Source organism: Diadema antillarum, unplaced genomic scaffold (genome assembly GCF_040938485.1).
Source record: "Diadema antillarum isolate AM-2024a unplaced genomic scaffold, OU_Dant_1.0 scf00000032, whole genome shotgun sequence".
NCBI classification, from domain to species: Eukaryota; Metazoa; Echinodermata; class Echinoidea; order Diadematoida; family Diadematidae; genus Diadema; species Diadema antillarum.
This window is the reverse complement of record NW_027270921.1, coordinates 3621479-3641193: the sequence shown is the minus strand read 5'-3', so window position 1 is coordinate 3641193 and position 19715 is coordinate 3621479.

The window sequence follows — 19715 nt, the reverse complement described above, 5'->3', positions numbered from 1 at the left end:
TGTCGTGATATTACATCCCCTCCGTCTCCCTTGTTAGGTAGTGAACTGCAGCGATCGAGGAAGATTGTGCTTTCTTTTGGAGGACAGAAAATCTCGTGGTAAAAGGTTTATGTGCTTGGCGCGTTTGTAATAATTGAGGGAGAGCAAGGCGACGCCAAAAATGGTACTATTATCCTCCTGACTGTTATATCATCATGACAAACTTTAACACATACGTGGTATCGACATGCGTTTTATACCATCTCATTGTGACGTCATGCATGGTAACCAGTGAGTATATCTTATTCATTTCCTTGTTTCTATTTATTTTATTTTTTTTTTTAATGTAGAATTGTATGCACGGAATTTCATGCTTTGGATGGCTGTAAACAACAACAACAACAACAACAAAAATCATCCCCTTATCATCGTAATTCATAGGCCATGGGGTGAGCTGGTTTTTTCGCTTGTTTCGTTCCGACAACTGCGGCACTAAAATTTCTCCACAGCTACGTGTAAATAAATAACCAAAAAGGCTACAGGAAAAAGTTCGACACAAACCCTCCTGCAGTATTTTGGTAATTTAGGGGGAAACAGTGAACTTTTTTTTTGTCACTGAGGAGCTGAATATGTACACTTTGCCGTGTACGATATTCATTCGCGAACGATCATGTGATGTATGTTATCCAATCCGAATCGAGAATTATTGTTTACGAGTCAAAATGGCCGCCCCCTGTGAGCCTGTCGACGCGTCTACGTCGTCTGCTCAGCCGAGACTTATTATGCGTTATTATGCATGTAACATCGATGAAGTTTGAAAATTTCACGGCTATGACAAACCTAAGATAGACGAAACCTATTTTGTGTGCCAAAGAGTGGATCAAAGTGAGTGGGGGAGACCGTGAAATCGAAGACCAGAACGAAGTGATTCAGCTGCTCAGACAGGGGGACTGACTGCAACCTACGTAGTAGGATAATTTACAGGTTAGTTTACGTGCGTACAGTCGAGTCGTAGCAGTCGACACTGCAGTGCAGTCTCACTCATAATGTTAATGACCATGATGACTACAAGTACAATTGTACAACGTTTAATAGCTATGTTATGAACGTTGCTTGTGTATGTTATAATGGCGCTAATGCAGTAGCTTAGCCGTTAGCGTGTCTGTTACTTAGATAAATTATCTTGAATTTCACCTTGGCATGGCATAGCGCCGTTATAATGTCGCCTAGATGTAATTTTACATGTTGTTCTATGTACAGCCCAGGTTAGGTTGATGTAGCTGATCGGTGATATTGTTTTGTAAAGTCTTGACACACAGGACTGGATTGAAAAAGGTCTAAACTGCATGTAAATTTATATTTTCATAATCATGGCCATGGAGTATTAATATTAAAAATCCATCCTGTTTCTCTCACCCCGAAATTGGCGAATCCTCCCTCAAAACACACATTTAGCATCTCATTAAATTAACTTATTAATATTTGATATAAATAGATCTAAAAGACCAACAATGACAATAACATAATTGCAACAATTAGACTCCCTAAAACATATGATTACCATTATGTTGTGCCAAACTATAAAGCAGTGGGTGGTGGTGATAGTGAAAGGCCAAGGATTACTAGTATTAATGATGATAAGGCAGTTGTATTCATAATTATGGTAATTGATATTGCATGTGATCAGGTGCTGAAAGCTGTAGATGTAATTTAAAATCAGTAATTGCACTGCAAGTACAAGTTGAAGTAGTTGATGATGACAATGATCACGAGGTGTTAATGATTACCTGGCATAGTACTAGGGCCTGTGTATTGGTAATTACAAGATTCAAATATTGGCAGTCAATAGTCTACCGTACATTTAATGATATATTGAGTGTAATGTTCAACCCCTCCCTCTAGCATTTAGCCTTTTTTCCCCCTAACAAAATCCAACGGCTAATCATTGCTGTTCATTTCTCCATTGTATTAAATAGGATTCCATGAAACGTGCTACAAGAGGTTTATAGATAGCAAACGCCTGAATCTCGCTAGGAAACGAAAGCTGAAGGAGGAGCCTGGTCCGTCAGCAGGAGCATCTGTTTCCTCCCCTAAGACGCTCACATCAAGATCAAGATTTTCTTCTGGAAGCTCTTCAGGTTCTGCTGTGTTGCCTGTGAAATGCATCATTTGCAACAGAGTCAACCTGCTCATTACTTGCCAAGGGAAATAGGTTAATATGATTGATATTGAAGCATGAAAACATTGTCATGTTACTATAAGTTGTCCTTGATAAAATGGAGCAATATATAGGCCTATACACCACTGAAACATTCACACACATACACAAAGAACTTCAGTGCAAAGTTCAGAAACAACAGAATGTACTGTATATGCACCAATGCTTTGGTCAATGTGATTGATATTCAAGAATTGACATCTTACCAAAGTTGTGCATGATAAAATGTCTTTGTAATACAGATTGCTTCCTCTATTTTGAATGACAATGTTTATGCAACATGTTTTGACTCCTTGCCTCAGTATGTGATTGTTCGCCCTTTAGCAAACATTTCTGCCCACTATTATGATTTGATTAGGGTTGAATTATTCTAAGAACAAAGATGTTTTCCTAAGTGTGTTTTTTTTTCATGAAACTGAATGACTACGATTAAAATTTGTTTCTCCCACTCTGGGGAAAAAAATATGTAACTATTATTAATACTGAAACAGAATGTTCATGTAGAAAGGTCAGTACAATGTAGGTGTGAGTACAAAATCAGTTTGCTAAAACTAATACACACCAGCCAAATGAAAATTGTGCATAAGTTGAGTCAGGTTTGCACAGATCCTCTGATATTGGATGTTAATTGCAATGTTATCATAATTTTTAATGCCAAACCTGTTTTATTCTCTCCAAGATTTTCAGGTACACATTGCCTCCAATGCAGAATCCAACAGTTTTCACTCATGAATGGGTAAACTATAATTATGCCTTTATTTTATATATTGGCATTTTTCAAAACTTTTACACCCTTTCAAGGATATTTGGACCATGGAATGTTCCAGGAAATTTATTAAAACTAGAAAATTTGACTGATTATCATTTTGAGCTATCTTACATGAAAGGAGGTAGTGTCCCACCATGTTGTAACCTAATGATAGCAATGAAAACTTCAGGAAATTTTATGAAGATTAAATTTTCTAGTGCTAAAGTAATGTATAATATTTCATGAACAACGTGATTGCTATGTGATCTAAGTATATTAAAGCTTCTTAAGAAGAAGAAGAAGAAGAAAAGAAAAACATGTTTACTGATAAACAATATGATCTGTTTAATAGTAATGTCTCATGTGTGTAAATGAGTTTGTATGTGTGCGTGTGAGTGTATATGATATGTCAGCGTTTTTATGCACCTGTGTATGTGTAATGCACTGATCAGTACATGTATTATATCATTGTGTGTGTTCATGTTTATGATAATCTTTCTTATGATGCTGATGTGATAAATGGCCAAGGCATGTAGAATAATATTTTAATACACTTGGGTATATTGAATCTTCATAACTATGTGTGGGCGTATGTGTGTGTGCATGTGAGGGTGTGTGTGTGTGTGTGTGTGTGTGTACAATAAGATTCTCCCACATGAACGCGGACACACACACAAACAAACACACTGATTTTTTATTTTTTTTTTTTTTGCCTTGAATGATTAGTCATTTGATTAATAACATGTCTTTGAACAGAATATAAGGCATTTGCCTTGCCCTCTGACGGTCAGTCAGTGCTCTCTCTCATATGGTCTTGAACCACTTTGCTCTTGTCCTCCTTTGCATAGCCAGCATCAGGAAAAGCTGAAACATGAGATATAATGCAACTATTAAACCAAAACTTCACTTTTTTTTTCTAGGTATTTGGCTAAAAGCAGTGCTTTACAAATGTGTATATGCATTTCAGCTTAGAAACACTATGGGAACTATACTGCGGCTAGCAGCCCCATACGCATAACTGCGGCTAGCAGCCCCATACGCATAACTGCGGCCAGCAGCCCCATACGCATAGCGTCATGGGGCTGTGAACTGTAGCATACAGGATCATGACGGATATTTTATCGCGGACAAATATCAACTTAAAATCGGGAAAAAATCTTCAATTTGAAGACTTATTAATAAATTTGAAGTATTGATAACAGAGTTCGTGCAAGGTTTGCTTCTGAAAATAGTTCCTTTCTGTTCAAATTGATGACTAAATGTGACTCGGTCGAGAGGAAACTGGGAGAGCTACACTGAATTGACGGCCAGCGCATGCACACACAGACATCTAATATCCAGTCAATGGATACGAAATTTGTGCGCAGTGATGTGTGCGCCTGCGCTGACCGTCAATTCAGCGTAGCTCTCCCAGATTCCTCTCGACCTAGTCATATTAAGTCATCAAATCGAACAGAAAATGACTATATGTAGAACCAAACCTTGCACGAAACCTGTTGTCAATACTTCAACCTTACTTGTAAGTCTTCAAATTGAAGAATTTTTGTTCGATTTAAGGTTGACATTTGTCCGCGATACTTCCCTGTCATGATCCTAAATGCTACAACCCGCAGCCCCATTACGATATGTGTATTGGGCTGCAGGTCGCAGTTTATAAAATATGGATTTTCGCAAAAACTGCAGGATATTTCGAGGAGAACTTTTTACAGTATATTTAGGATGTACAAAACATCACATTTCCGCATTCAGAAAGTAGTGCCAGTGTTGCTGGAACGAAACCCATTTTCTAAGCCTTTTTTTCAGCTTCACCCCATGGCCTATCAGTGAAACAATGTAACAACAGATCACTGAAATTTGACTAAAACTGGATGGCATATTATTATTTCAAAAGTTGCGTAAATGATCAGTATGTAGTAAGTCCTTTATCACCCAGTGAAAACTCAAATTGATTGTCCTAATGAGCTTGGCTTTATATTGCGTAGTTTTTTGTTTGGTGTTTTTTACTTTTAAAATGAAATTCCGTCAAGTTCTCATTTCTCCTCGTGAAATTGACATAATTTTACTCCCTATCAATTCCGCTGGACATGAGATAACATTATTACGGTTATCATAATAACAATTGAGGATAATTATGACAATTATAAGAATGATAGAGATTGTGATAACATTAATGATGTTAATAGCAATAATAATTGTAATAAAATGCTTTAGCAATGAGACTTATAATAATGACATCAGTAAGGTTTTATTTATGTCTCTTCAGTATTCTCACTGATCATCAAGAGGGCTATCCATTTATCATCATGACTTTTGCTTTGCTTGATAGGCCTAAATTTTGACGAAATGAACAAAGAAATGAAACTTATAATAAATGTCTGTTGATTCTATATTAATATTGTTTTTCTCGTGATATCGCACGTCAATGTTGGGCTGCTGGTTTCTGAGATTTTTCAATTTTTTGTTTATTATTTTAGACCACACACTCCCTTGTCCGTCGGGATCGTTCTCCCATGAGATCGCGAGTGAAGAAGGAAGACGCGTCAGCGATGCACATTTTAAAAGATCTGTGCCCCAGAACTGGCGGATTCATTTAACTGTTCATTCCATTAACAGAACCAACTTAAACTTTGATCTTGTGGAAAGCACAGCCAGTGTGAACACGAACCACTATGTGAAACTTCAGAATTTTACGCGTTTTTCTTTTCTGTCACGTGGAAATAACTTGAAGTTGTATATGATTGGTAAAAGACTTGCAAACACCGCAAATTTCATTTTCAAAGCGTCCTGCTATCAAGGTAGGTAGTAAATCGATTTATTTTTGACGTTGTTCTTCGAACAACTTCGGTAAAGTACATTTGTGATTTCGACGCAATTTCTAAATCAGCTGCGAGAGTAGAAGATATATAAGATATATAATCTAAACTTCGAAATAATAATTGTTATTATGGGCTTACTTATATACAGAGCCCTTCATCGCTTGTTATAACTATAGATAATAAATCCATCTGTTTCTGTCAAAAGCTTTACAATGAATCAACAAAAACATGTTTTCCTGGTTTGATTTCATCATCACCGCCGACAGTCAGCCTTGATTAATACAAGACGGCGATTTGAGAAATCTATAGAGAAGACAAAAACTCTCTTAAATCAAGAAAGATTCATGTTTTAGTTGAAGTGTATATATTGAGATTTCGTCGCTCAAGCAATTTCATTAGTGAAATGCATGCATACTTTGTAAGAGAAAGCAAATTATTATTTTGGCAGATTGATTGTGATTTGTAATCTAATTTTCCCACTTCCGCACATTGTTTGAGAGTAAGCATGGAAAGGAATGGTAGAAGACATGTCTATTTTACCATTAAGCAACTTTACATGTGTGTCCACGAGTGTCCACTTCATGCAGTAATTACCAATTTTGTATAGCAAAATTTGTCATGTTTTCAGGTTTGCTGTTCCCCATCATTGGTTTTTATTCAAAGGCTTTTGATTCTGCTCCACCTCAACCAAATAAGACCAAAATCAGAGAAACGGTTCTTTTGTTAGCGACGATGCACGATTACACAAGTATCGTGAGTATCCATACATCTGAAACAGGCATTGTCAGGTGGAGGCTTTGATGGTGGGATCAAAAGACCTCCGTTCATGTGTTTGTGTATAGTTGTATTCTACTGACTATATACATAATGTAGCTATATATATATATATATGCATACTATATATATATATATATATATATATACATTATATATATATATATATATATATATATATATACATTTTATATACATATATATATATATATATATATATATATATATATATACATCACGTCCCAGAAAAAACGAAACCGAGTTTCCCTGCAACTTTTTACTATCGAAATCATAAATTTCATTTTTTAGATATACATCAATAGAAAGATAAACTCTTTTTCTTTCATTTAATGTACATGTTTATGTTCATCGCTCATGCATGACTGAGTTGGAACAACAAACAGTGGTGCTATCAAATTTTAATTTGCACGCACAAATGGTGACTTTAAGTGAATTTTTCAGATTTAACGTTACGTTTTCGAAAAACAAAGTTCCTAACCGAAATATCAATATTTCTTCTTTCGCATGATACCTTATGCATCAATGAATAACGCATGCTTGAGAAAGAATATGCATGAAAACATGCTTCATTTCTACGGAAACCGATACCGATTATACAGACAGTTGAAAAACAAGCATTCAGCTCTCTCCGAATTAGCATTAGACAATGGGCTCACCTGGACCATTGAATTCACAAAAAACAATGGCAGTGCTATTCGGGGGGGGGGGGGGTATTTACTGAGAATGCTGTATGAGACGGAAAGCCCTTTGTTGTCATTTATTTAGAATAAGCTATGAGACTTAACCAATAATTGAAGACTAACATCGTGTGTATTCTCAGGCTGCATGCAGTCAAATGGCTATGGGAAATCATACTGCATACGCTTTGATGATTTTGTATACCTAAAACTTATCTCACTATTTTAATTCCTCTCTACATTTCCCTCACGAGTGGTTAATCCTTTTACCGGCGAGGTTTTTGAAGGGGGAGGCGAAGCATAAAGAGGGGTTCATCACTTTTTTGTCACTGAACTGGCACTTCTAACATTTCAAAGGTTTTTTTTTTGGGGGGGGGGGTTGGGTTTTTGTTTTTGTTTTTGTTTTTGTTTTGTTTTGTTTTTGTTTTTGTTTTGTTTTTGTTTTTGTTTTTGTTTTTGTTTTTGTTTTTGTTTTTGTTTTTGTTTTTTTTTTGGGGGGGGGGGGGGCTCGGAAGGCTTTTTCGGTCGGCTACTCCCCCCCCCCCCCCTTCAACATTCCGCTGATGAAAACCCTTTGCTCTGTGGTTTGCTGCATGGGCAGGCAAGCTCACGATCATGTGCTAATTTAAGGCCCTATTACGAATCGTCCGTAACATTCACTTCCCACCTCCCTTTATGTTTGTTTAAATTCATTGAAGCATGAAGACCATTGTTATCTACCAAGTCAGGCAGGCTTCGGGAGAGTTAACTGGCTCCTTCTCTTATTATCCATCTTTCTGGCTAAAATGGAAGCATATTTTCAAATTAAGTTTTGTCGAGCAGGCGTAGATTATTTTTTATGCATGAGATGTCATATGAAAGAAAAATGAACGGGTATTAAGGCTTTGATTTTATTTTTTGCAAAAGATTGCCGAATAAGCGTGAAAAAAAAAACTCATTCGAAGTTTCCATTTGTTCGGGCAAATGAAAATTTAGTAGCATTAATGTCTATTGTTCTAACTCAGTCGTAAATGAATTATGAAGCATGAGTTGTGTATCAAATGAAAGAAGAGTTGTATATCTTTCAATTCATGCATATCTCAGAAAGAAAATATATGTGACTGTGCACCTCAAAACGAACATAAAGTCGCACACATTGATTTTGCGTGAGGACTGAAAATAAGTGAAACGGGTCAACCTAGCCGAACTTGACTTTTTCATATTTTCTGAAAGAGCGGGTCTTCTTTTACTTTATGCTAAAATTTGGTATCATAAAACGGGCAGGAAAGTGTGTTTTTTTAGCAGTTTATCTCGAACATTTTTTGGTAGAATAGTGTGATTAGGTGTTTTTTTTAAATCCCTTTTTCATTTCTGAAAAACCTTGTCCACACTCTTCACTTTCAACTCTAATAACTTCTGAAAGGATAGTGCTACTGCTTTGAAAGTTGGCATTGATTATGGATAGAACGTGTTAATGAGGCGTGCTTAATATCAATTTAATCTAATAATCCCTCCATTGCTGTTACTCTGGTGGTTTACTTCCTGTTTTTTGTCCCATTCATCGCACAGCCAGCACGGTTTGGTAAAGATTAAGCGCTTGAATAGACACTGTACTTCAGAGCCTCTTTTCTCATTTCACTCTTTTCCTGAGTTTGTGCTTTCTTTCCAATATTTAGATAGGTTAGGAGAGTCCATTTGATTTGAGTTATACATCATTTTAAAGCTTAAAGTCTGCTCTTTCAGAATATGGTCTTAACTATTTTTTTCTTTTTGTTTGTTTTGAGGTGCAGGGTCACATATGCTTATGATCGCAAAGAATTACAATGAAACTCGGTTTCGTTTTTCTGGGATACGCTATACATACGTGTATATATATACGGCGTAAAGGATGACAGAAAGTGGTTTCCTCTTCTATTGGATGGTCAATCAATCTTTCAAAATTCCGCATATCAGTGATGATAATATGGCTTAAATTGTTATGCAAACGTATGCTATCATTTAAAATCTAGATAACAACAGTGTGTCCAACCCCCCTCCCCTCCCCCCCCCCCCCCAAAAAAAAATACAATCGGATTTTCACATTGAAAATTCCAACATGATTAAGCTATCTTAATGCTACTTCAGGGTCATAAAATATAACATCATAGCTTTATTTAGCAGAAAACCCCGCTCAAGTTGGTTAAGTGGTCAGAGAGAAACGTGGATCACTGTTAACCATGTCATGGGTCTGATTCTCCCAAGTTTAGCACTTGGATGCTCTTGGAACTGCATAATGTATGAACATAAAGGACAAAACTTGGATGGAAGGGATTCCTGACATGCTCTTATACAAAACTCGTCATTTCTCTTTGACCACTGAAGCAAATCGGATGGGGTTCTCTGTAAGATGAGGGTAATAAGTTATTGTTTCATACCCTGAAATTGTATTTGAATTTATTCAGTATTTTTGAAGTTGTGTCATTGCGGAGGGTTCCGTTGATTTTTTTTTATGGGAGGGGGGACATAACACGGTATTAGGCATGTTATAACCACAATGTAAAATTCATCAATATCCTCGCTTGCCAATATCTAAGTATAATATTCCTAAATCAAAATAATCATTGTTATTACTTCATTATCTTTATTTTATGGAAAGAGCCCGTCTAACCGATGTTTCTTGGCGATTACTTTGTTTTAAAAAAATTGTGTTTCACCTAGACGTCGACGAATGCCTAAGTTCGCCTTGTGGTGCGAACGGATGGTGTCGGTCTGGGTTTGATCATTATAACTGTACGTGTCTACCAGGCTTCCAGGGAACTCAGTGTGAAAAGAGTAAGTTCAAAAACATTCAGCAATGAGGTAGCAAGTACTCACAATTCCACTACTAAAAATAATGACGAAAATTATGACAGTTATGACAATTACAAAGCTGTTAAGAATTACATCATCATAACTACGTGTGTCATGTAATCGCCATCATTCATTATAAGTTAACTGATGCTGCTCTTACTTTTAATTATCGTATCACCGTTCATCATTGTCATCATTATTATCATCATCAGAAGCAGTCCCAAGTCATCAGCTGAGTACTGATGTAGGATGTATAATGTAAATTGAATTGAATTCACATATTCAGTGTTTGAAAATGGGGGTGGGGTGGGGGACTGCTCTGGTACCACTCCCTCCTCCCCTCCCCTCCCCTCCCCCCTCCCCCATATGCCCATGGTTGTTACTTCTACATAATGCACACTGATGTGGTATGACATACGTAAAACATAGCTGTTTTCCCTTTTCCGATTCCACATAAGTAAAGTCCATGACTTTGTTTCGTTATTTTTTTTTTCTGCACTGATTAAGCCATACATGGAGCAGATACTGATGGTAAGACCTTCTTTGAGGAAAATACGGCAACCATCCTGACAACCATATGCTTGGTCCTCGCTCTCATAATTTTGGGTCAGTGCGTCTTTTATCGGCATGTGCAAAGGTAAAAAACTATTACCATGGTACACTTATTTTCCCATTATTAGATTTGTTAATTTAGATGAAACAGTCTGCCAGTGTATGTATTCATAGTAAAGGAGCCTTGCTTTTTTAAGTATGTTTTGCTTCTATATTATAGTGTGTTTTCATCTTTAAACGTCTGTGCTTTCATTGCTATACTTATTGGAACACTCAAGTTTGGGTCAACGGACCTCAATAGGCCTAAACAAGCCTATTATTTGGACATCGATATATTAACTTTGCTCTACGCAGGAAGATATTATGAAAGCATCATTAATCATTTGCAGATGAAACAAAATCCCAGCTTTATTGCTTCAGAAATCAATAGTTTTAAAATGTGATTTATAGGGACAACAACATCCAATGGAAACATGTTTATCAGTATAATCGATATTAAGTATGGTTGAATATGCAAAATGTAAATAATACTTATAATATGATTGTTCATTAGAGAAATATAGGAATATCTCCTTAGATTTTTGGCTTTATTGCAAATTTTTTATATTGTAGGATGTTTTGTGATATAACTGACCTAAATATATGCACCAAGTGTATAACAACTCGAACATTTTTTTTTTTCAAATCACTGTTCCCTGTGGTAGACAATATCTGTAACGATTTTTCCTTAATTTCATTCGATGAAGAATTGGAAAATGACGCAAAGTTAAAGTTGTTCAAAATATATCAGCAATGATGGTGTTGTAAAAGATGTTCATCTATCAATACCTTGACTTATCATAAATGATTCAAAGTGGGGACGTATTAAACAATTCATTTATTTGGCTGGTTTGTTTTGTTTTGTTTTGTTTTTTTACATACACGTGTTAAAATACCTGCACTCAGCCGTTAGGCTGTTTTTTCAGCAAGTCCGTATGATGTAGAGAAAAAAGTGGTACAATCAACGTATTGGGTAATACGTATACACAATATATCATTACAATTTAACAAAAAGATGTTGTCTTGCTTTATATACTCGACGTATTTCTCCCTTGTTTATTTTAGATGCCTGACTTCAAGAAGAGAGAATCAACAAGATTCTAGTGCATCCAGTGAACATGCATACATGACATCCATGGGTGCATTCTCCCCGAGGAACTCGAATTCGCCGGAGACCCCCGTCACAGCGAACGACACGACCACCAGTCTCGAGGTCGTGCCATCCCGGTCTTCTGATGAATCTAATTACGAAGAAGTCGACCGTGGTGCTTCGAGCTGTGTCTACGAAAATGACATCGAACAACTTGACTATCGTCGAGTTTTACAGGGAGAGAAGACTAGAATCAGCACCTTGATACTTCCTAAAAGCCGCCCGCAGTGAAAGATTGCGTCACAACCATCCCAGTGAGCGCAACTAACAAGACACCCTCTACTGACAATGTCTGAGAGCGCCTGTCAACAGGAAACACGGCAAGGACAATTGGAGAGGCAATAAGAAATAAGCCAGAACTTGATGCGACAAGTACCATCAACATAGCTATTGAACATAATGTTGAAGGAGGGGTCAAGAAAATATGGGATGGCAACGAGCGCTGTCGACAGAGACATTGGCCTGATAGTATCCCCACATTATTTTTATGACTATGAAATTTGCGACAACTCTATTAAGTATGGCGGTGACGAGCAAGTCAGGTGTGAGCACATGGCCCACCTAGCTCCCTCAAGTTTCAGTGAGTCCTACATTGGGAGAGTAGAGTCTACCCTGGGTGCGAAACTCTCGGCACCACCTCCCAACTGTGCCTCCCATCCGTAGCACGCGAAGAAGTATTTTACTTTCAGCATGATGCGAATGAACGTGCTTACAGTAATTCCGTCCGGGGCCAACCAAGTAGAGAAACACACGAGGATAGGACCTGTAGCAGCTTCCTGGATCCCCTTCGAGACCACTGCGCGGTGCATCATGGGACAGACTCGAAAATTGACCGCGAGCAAGGAAGCATGACATGACATGGACTTGGCAACCATAACCTGTAAACCAAGAAGAATTGTCATCTCATAAATGGTCGTTTGTCGGTTTTCCCTTAATTCTAGCAACGATCTTTTACTGCTGGGCTAACATCAAATAATTCGGTGTACATGTATATTGAAAGAGCAAATGCTAGACCACCACCATTATATTACCAGTAAAACTCTATTATAGTTAAATACACTGATACTACGGTTGATGGCACTGTGTCATTTCTTTGACTGATTACTCCGTACGTCATGCTCTAGTCGTATTGGCTACCAGGTATTGTTCGTATATGACTGGTGATACAAGGTTATGTACTTATAAAGATTGGGGAGCTTTAGATCTGCGACGCGAACGCTACGACGACGCAGCCTCCCGGGTTGGCCAATGGAAATTCGTGCACAACACCAGTTTTGGCATAATTAGCGTTGTGTAGGCTTTTGCGTCGCAGATGTTAAGCTTGTTTTTTATTTTGTGCAAGTGCAATATTGCATCTTGCCCACCTGTCACACTTCTATCGCTGGTCATCTTTTGAGTTTAATGTAAAGAGGATCAGCTCATCGTAAACACTGATCTCTACAGGAGGTTGTTTAGATAGGCTTATAAGCCAATTGTTTGAAGCCATCGTATTGCTATTTTAACCCGCACATTGCCTATACATTTTGTGTACGGCAATTACGGCATCACGTGACCTCAAATGGTGACAGTCTATATGCTAGAAAATGCAAATTCCCATAGAGCGTGCCTGGTAAGATGGCGGCGCGGCGGCTTCACTTGTTTATACAGCATGAGTGGGTCAATGAGATATCTAGATACCTCCTATAGAGATCAGTGATCTAACCCTTCATCATGAATGACCCATGGCATGATGGGTCCTCTCATTCAACGCATGTCTCTGTATCCCATTATCATAAGTAAGCATAAGTTGTGTCACGTGACTCTCTCTCTCTCTTTGAATGGTTTAACAGCCTCATATTTGAAGATGTTTTACATTTCTATTCATGCATTTCTCTTTTTTTTCAACACCTTTATCTCCTAACCTTGTTGTCAATCCCAAGGATCTGCCTCGGTTTCTACATGATATCCATTCAAAACAGTTCTCACGGTACTGGTTATTGTTTTGTTTATTTTGTTTTTTAGAATCCTATTTAAACTTGTGCATATTTTAAAAATTAATAAGTTAAGTACCATATCCAGTAATGATAACAATAGCATTTATGATAACATTACTGATTAAAAGATAGTATCAGACAATGACACGTACATACTGTCTGAAAAGTATTCTTTGTATCAGTGGTATCTATCTTATAATAAATCCTAACATTGGTCTTTCCATAGTGAAGAAGGTACAAAAAAAAAAACACACACACACACTCACACACATACACACATAATCAGAAATACCAAAGAAGAAAAACATGATGTCCAGGACAATACTGTTGCTCATTGCTGGGTTTTTTTTTCGTCTATAAGATTTGTCCCTACTCGAAACACTTGATACTTTCTTGCGCAATATTGTACCGCCTTTAGTAGCCATATAGATCACTTTGTAAAGTACGTGCTACTGTTAGAAGACTAGTGATGTCATGGAAACGTGACAACACACGTAACATGAAAGCATGCAGCTTATTTTTCCTTGACGTAATATTATATAATCATTCACAGAAATCGCTCACTTAAACACACACACACACGCACACACACACCAAGTAATATTTCCATGGAAACATAAGCATGCTTGCAGATCTATAGATATCACAGAAAAGTTTTAATTGAATATGTTCCTCACCGCAGGAAAAGAAAAGGGAAAAAACACCACCACCAATATATATCAAAAAATGAGCCAATCCTAACACTCTTCCTGATCAATTTCCATGAAGCTTTCTCTTATATCAGAGTCAATCATTAAAGTAGACCTCCGCATGATTTTCAGACTTTTACATTTGAACAACTATCAATTAGTTATGCAGTGTACTGTGTACAGAGTTTTCAGAACTTATAGAAATTGGAATGAAGAATAAAAATGTTTTTTCAAAATGTAAACAAATTGCAATGAACATGATGAACGAGGATGATGACATGACATAACAAAAGAAGAAGGTATGCATAGATTCTACACAGGTGAACTTGTTAAGCAAGCAGTATTACACTGCTGCATTTCTGAAATATGTGCGGCTCTATGTCATCAACACTGTTCAGTGTAATTTGCTTAAGATTTTTCAGAGTGTTGGTTTCTCTGCTCAAGGGTCACAATAAATTCCACAAATCTATTCACGGAGCTGTCGATTTATACACTGCATGATGTGAAATTATGAATGGGATCTGTCGTTACTCTCTTGATCTATATAACTATGAACCTCGTACATCCTAGCCAATATACATAAATAGATATATTGGAGAGAAGGGAGAGGAAAGATAATACATGGAAAATATTTGACATCTCGTTCTAACTTGCAATAATAATGTACGGCCATTATCAACCATTCTGTTTTTATCGCCGTCCTTTGCAATCAACATGACATCATGATTTTTACCTGGTCCGCTTTAGTGAGACAGCAGAAAGACCCTTCGTTCGGTAAATTTTCAGTTTAATTTCGTCTTCTAAAAAGAAATCGAACACAAGATACACGAGGTACTTGCCCTCCCCCCCCCCCCCCCCCTCCAAAAAAAGTAGACATTCGATGTTCTGAATCGGAAAGGAGACAAGTTGGAATGAAGACAATATGGAGGATGTTTTACGCAATCATAAAGCCTTTCTCTGCCTGGGAATTTGGACAGTGTGAACGATGCTGTGGGGGTTTGTGTGCGAATAATCACTTAAAGCACACAGAGGGTTAAAGTGAAGTAATGTCTTTGATTGCTTGAAAGAGGAAACACCACAAGTTTGCGAAGAATGCTTTGTGTGGCAGTAGATCCTTGGCAATACTAACATGATCATATTGGTACCAAGGAGGTTCGAGAAATGGGAGTCACAACATTCTTATTCGCTTTGATCCCATGCTCGAAGCCGCCACTCAAAAATATTTGAAGTATGTGTCAAACTGGATCTGCCGCTCAGATGCGAAGACAATTGACTCGTGTCTCATTGCATAATCACCAGCCACTTTCCAAGGAAGATATGTCTTTGTGATGGTAATTACTTTTCGCTATTCCTACTTACAAACGATGGGGGGTAGACAATGGTAAAGGCACGGGGGTGCGCGAATAGAAATTGCTCAAATATTTCTGAAATAGATATCAAAATTACTCGACTGTACGTGTCTGTACGCTAATCTGACATATTAATTTATAAAGAACTATACTTGAAGATGATACCATATTAGTTTCATTTGGCGGAAATAAGGAGAAAGGTGATAAAACCGGCTTTCCATGAGGGTAAAATTTCAAGCACTTTCACAAAATACAGCTCAGATTTACACTTAGTGTTGCACATATTTTTGAACGGAATTGACTTTTGTTTTATATGCTTTATCATTAGATGAAATTTCAGTGCATTTGATATATAAACGAGCAGCATATATATACCCGATATTATGTTAGCGTTAAAAATGAATCTTCAGATCGCTCAGAAAGATGGCGGCTTCAAGCATCGAACATCAAAGGCACAAATGCACCTGTGGAATTCTTTTGTCCATCCATAGAAAACTGACAGCTGATTGACTAATTATAGTCAGTTGTAACTCCATCTCTCGAACCTCTTTGGTACTAACGACAGGACGTCTGAGCCGTGTAAATCTGACATGAGTTTAGAGCCAGCCCATCTTCATATACAATCAGGACGCCCGTCCATAAAATATAAAAAAATGAAGGAGATATAAGCAAAATGATCTGTATAATACACGTAAATAGAAATCAGTTCAAAATCCGAATATCATTACCATCTCTTTAGAGTTTGGAGTTTATGGCATGTCCATGGCAGAGGCAGGGCCTCGGTCGTGGCTCAATGTTCTCGTTTGTACATCTTGATTAATCACCCCTCACAAGCTCAATTCGTTCAATAGCGGTACGTATCATGTAACGCCATGGTAAAAAGATACCTGGAAATGCCAATTTCCAAAATTTGGAAAATTTACAATAATCAAGAGAGGATTGCGTAGTTAGATTTTGAATGAGGTATACGTTATAGCAACAAATTTCATCAGTGTTCGAATCAATGAAAATGCGTTTAAGTACAAGCGATTTCGGCCACTGCCCTACTCATGGTTCATTTTAATTCTCTGAGCATTCCATTTCGTTTCATGTCATTCTTTCTAGATTTTATTTCATTCAATTTAGAAAGCAGTTCATTCAGGTTAGCTACTAAAAGTTTGCATTCAGTTTCGCGCCAGCTGGATAGACGGTCAATGTCGTCCAAAGTACCAACTTCAATTTTATTTATATAAACGCAACTTCGCACTTTGAGCGTCCGAATTCAGTCATCATAGGGTGCGTTTATCAACTCCTTTTCTCGGCAGAAACAGGTTATCCAAACAGCTTTCAAGGAATTTTTACGAGTTGATAAACGCAAAGCTGTTTTGATAGCCCTTTAGGAAAGCCTTTTACGAAAGGGTGCGTTTATCAACTCTCCTTTCTCGGCAGAAACAGGTTATCCAAACAGATTTCAAGGAATTTTCACGAGTTGATAAACGCAAAGCTGTTTTGAAAGCCCTTTAGGAAAGCCTTTTCGAAAGCCCCAAATTTGTGACGATCCAAACAGGTTTCCTAAACAGGTTATCAGAAACCTGTTTGTAAAAGCCTTTCGAAGTTGATAAACGCAAAGCTGTTTTGAAAGCCCTTTAGGTCGCCCTATATAGTCCATGGGCCAAGACCCGAAAAATGGGTTGTTGGTACCATCTGAGGTGGCACAACCTTTTTGGTGTCAGTTTGTTTGTCGGGCATAGATATGCTTATCAAGCTATGATAGCATTTCCAAATGAGTAGCTTAGTCATAATAAATGAATTTTTAACCAATTTGGTCTCGTTTTTGTATCCCTATACTTCTGAATCGAAACTAAACCGCTATACAAAGAAGAGCACTGCCTTCTGTATGTCCACAGGTGTTCTGTTGTAAACGCGGTGTGCTTAGTCTTTAGTCAAGGCAGCGAAGGGAATATCCAAAGGGTTATGATGTCCACAGCTGTCACGCGGTGCGCTTAGTCTTTATCTAGACCAATGTACCGTTATCATATCCAAAGTTCCTCATAAAAGGGATTATCTATACTGTTTTTATACTACCCTATCAACAAATACATCAGTTTTAAACAAAAATCACTCTGTTCATTGACAATATCATTCATTATAATGTGTCGTAGTGTATCGGTACATTGTTTTTGCATTATCTTATATTGTTGGAGGGAAATAAAGCGACATTGGCGTGGTATCAGCGTTTTCACCGTAGCGTTTTCGTCGGAAAATGATAAATAATTGAAAGATACGGTAAAATTAACGAGGAATTGCTTTTGTTGTTGTTGTTGTTTTTAGATAAAAGGATATACACTGTATCATACGCTTTGGATATTCCCTTCGCCGTCTAGAATAAAGACTGAGCGCTGTGGACATCATAACCTTTGGATATTCCTTTCGCTGCCTTGAATAAAGACTAAGCGCACCGCGTTTACAACAGAACACCTGTGAACATACCACAGAGCTGCATTTTACAGCTCTATGGAACATACAGAAGACAGTGCTCTTCTTTGTATAGCGGTTAGTTTCGATTCAGAAGTATAGGGATATAACAACGAGACCAAATTGGTTAAAAATTCATTTACTATGACTAAGCTACTCATTTGGAAATGCTATCATAGCTTGATAAGCATATCTATGCCCGACAAACAAAATGACACCAAAAAGGTTTTGCCACCTCAGATGGTACCAATATCTGGCCTGGCCCATGGACTAATACTGCGGTTGCGTAACCATGCGTTTCCAGTTTCTGAAAAGACGCGCGCCACGTAAAGTGCACACGAGTACGAGTACGTGTACACAGGTGTATACATACACCTGTGTGTAATGCACGCATATGCTTGAACAAGGAGATGTTTCTCTCACCAACAAGGTTTGAGAAATAAAGTAACAACAGTCTCATTCCCTTTGATCCCATGTCTCATGCCGCTACTCAGAAATATTTGAAGTATGTGCTAAACTGCAGCTGCCTCACAGATAGGAAGACAATTGATTCATGTGGCATTGTATCATGACTCCTCACTCTCAAAGGAAGATATGAAGAGCTTGCTTCCAAAAGGCGCTAAATCCATCATTTTTCAATGGATTTAGCGCCTTTTGGTTGCAAGCTCTTCAATTATGTCTCTATGATGGTAATTGCTTTTCGCCGTCCCTTCTTAGAAAACAAGCGGCACATTAATAGTACAGGCAGTCAGGGCTTTGGAAAGGGCTCTCGAAAGGGCTATGGAAAGGGCTATGGAAAGGGCTATCGAAAGTTGATAAACGCAGCCGACGAAAACAAGCGGCACATTAATAGTACAGGGAGTGGACAGGGCTTTCGAAAGGGCTATGGAAAGGGCTTTCGAAAGGGCTATGGAAAGAGCTATCGAAAGGGCTATCGAAAGGGCTTTCGAAAGTCGTTTAAACTGGGGGAAGTTGATAAACGCAGCCATAGATAAATCTGTACACGTTTCTATACCTTACGAGCCTATCCGTTTCCATTGTTATAAATTGGAAAAAATATGATTTCATATTCATTTCAAAGTTTCATTTTAATCATTTGATTTCAATTGTATTAATTTCTTTCCTGTTATCCTTTCTTCCATTTTCAACTGAGCTCTTAACAGTATTGCTGGAACATTTACGGAACATGTACATACTGTAAGTGGTTTGTTTCTTTTTCCATCAAAGAAGATGCCTAGATAGCCCATACATGTATATGCAGCTGCACTAATCTAGTTGGTCTTCCATGGGGTTAAGTTGGATGTGAGAGGGGATCACTACGCCTGGCTATGCACCCTGCGCAGCTCTTTTCAATGATTGAGTGAAGCTGGATCTTTTACGTGCATGAGTTGTGACTCTCCCTACACGGGACCTCAATTTTACCAGGGAGGTGTTTGAAAAAGAGAGACAACTCTTCGTAATTCATGCA